This window comes from Pteropus alecto, unplaced genomic scaffold (genome assembly GCF_000325575.1).
Source record: "Pteropus alecto unplaced genomic scaffold, ASM32557v1 scaffold105, whole genome shotgun sequence".
Lineage (NCBI taxonomy): Eukaryota > Metazoa > Chordata > Mammalia > Chiroptera > Pteropodidae > Pteropus > Pteropus alecto.
Window position 1 is genome coordinate 5,253,569 of NW_006436294.1, and position 2,272 is coordinate 5,255,840.

Consider the following 2,272-nt stretch of genomic DNA (forward strand, 5'->3'; position numbering starts at 1 on the left):
CCTCGGATGAGGGTCAGCTCCCACCCCCTAAGCCAGCGAGAGTGGCACAGGTGGCACCTGAGGGGCAGGGAAGTCTCAGGACAGAGAGCGGAGGAAGGAGCCGATGGGTGCCAGTTGCGCCTCTGGGACCAGCTGCAGGGACAGACTGTGGCCCATCCATCCTGCCAGCTCCTTGCCCGTCTCAGGAAGGGGAGGCTGCCCAGGAATAGCTGAGGCCACACGGGCACCACTGTGCCCTCTGCTCCACCTGCTTCAGACTGGCCAACGTGAGTCGGACTTCCCGGGAGAATTTCCGCCCGACGGTTCACATGGAAGTGATAGTCCCGCCTGTCCCGTGGCCGGGCACTGGCACCCTGAAACCTGAGGCTTCCGGCATCTTGGTGCCAAACGCCGGCCCCGCCTGACCCCCGGAGGGATGACTCTCTCCCCTTACAGTGGGGCTCGCTCGGCATTTGACAGGAACGGGCACCGGCGTTTCTTGGAGGGGGACTGGGAGACCGGCCTCCGCCGAGCGAGCTCGGTGACCACGGTGACCACACACGCCACCACGGGACGACGTGAGTCCGAAGCGTCAGTGCTCGAGGCAGAAGCCGGGCGGGGCGCCTTCCCACACTAAGTCACCTTCCCGAGACCTGACGGGGTCCGTCCTGGGCGCCCGAGCAGCTCCTGTCGTGGTCAGGACCGCGATAGATGGCTGCAGTGTGGGGCCTCGCGAGCAGACGGACGGCCCCGTCTCACGGCGGCGTGAACCGGGCAGCGAGGCCTCCTCGGTTACGTCGCTTCCCCGTGTCCAGCGGAGAAGGTGGCAGAGCCCGCAGAGAGGGGCACATGTCTCGGCACACGCGGGGTCTCACGGCGAGGGGAAGTCCCCGCGATCGCTGGCAGGGGGACCGCGATTTCCATGACCTCCCGCCACCCGTGGAGGGCGGGGCGCCCTGGGGCCTGCACGGCCAGTCTCCACGCCCCGGAGCAGCCCACCCCCCAGGCTCCCTGGACAGACGGGGAGCCAGAGGGCGCAGGGCACCGGGAATGAAGGGTGCTCGGGGCCGGGGCCCCCCGGCGGGGAAGGCTGGCGGGAGCTGGTGCCGAGCCGCGGGCCGGAAAGCGCTGTGAAGTGGTGGAGGCTCGGAGGGGCACGGATCGCCAGGGCGGTGAACACTCTGTGATGCCACAACGACGGACTCGCCGCCTGCCCATCGTGCCACGGAGCGCGCGCCCTCAGCCGACCGGGGCTTTGGCCACAGACGGGCCAGTGTGGGTTCGTCCAGTGTTACAGACGCGCCCTGTGGTGGGGGACGCTGATAACGGGGGGCAGGAGGTGCACGGGACACCGCTGCACCTTCCTCTCCATCTCGCGTGTCCCCAAAACTGCTCTCAAGTCTTGTGCGAACGAGGAGGCTCGACCTGAGTATCCTCCGGCTCTAAGCAGGGAATGGGGCCTGTCTTTCCACAGCCGCAGACCCCGTCCCCGTCCCCGTCCCCGTCCCGTCCCTGTCCCGTCCCCCTACCACAGTTAGGGCATCTCTCTCTGAGTCAGTGACGTCTCCACGTGGCACCTCACCACGCCACGAGGTCTCCAGGGTCCCAAACCAGGTAGCGTCGCGGGTGCCAGTGCCCCTGGCTGCAGGTGCGCTGTGAGCGCAGCAGCTGGTCACCGTGGGAAGTGGGGTGAACACCCCCTTCCGAAGGACAGGCTGCTTTTCAGGCAACGATTTCTAATGGGGACTCATTCCACCTATGGGACTTCACGGACATTTCATTTTAGGGACGCGGAGCGTGTTGATGACCCTGCACGTACTACGGGATTTGTTGACCGTTTCCTTATTTCTGAGTGACAAGCTGACCTGTTGCAGGCTGACCCTCCACTTTCAGACCTGGCTGAATCACTAGGACATGGGATATGGCATCTTGGATCCTTGGAAGATGCCAGAGGTGCCTGAAGTATGAGGTCCAGCTCCACCTGGGTGAACCTTGACCTATAAGAAAGATGAGAGGGAGCAGGCCGGGTAAACTCTCCTGTCTTCCACTGATCACGCAAAGGCACAATGTTTTTGCGACCCTTGTGGGCCTAGCGAATGAACCCGCTCAGCGACGCCGATGTCGCTCTGCAGCATTGTGACCGGGCAGCCAGAGGGGGTGCATCGCCCCCTTCACACCTTCTTCCTCCTCAGAACCTTGCTCCCCCAGGCACCACGCACGTCTGACCACTTCAGTCGACCGCATGGGGCACTCCAGGGCGAGAATTGCCACAGACAGAGCCCGGTGTCAGGCG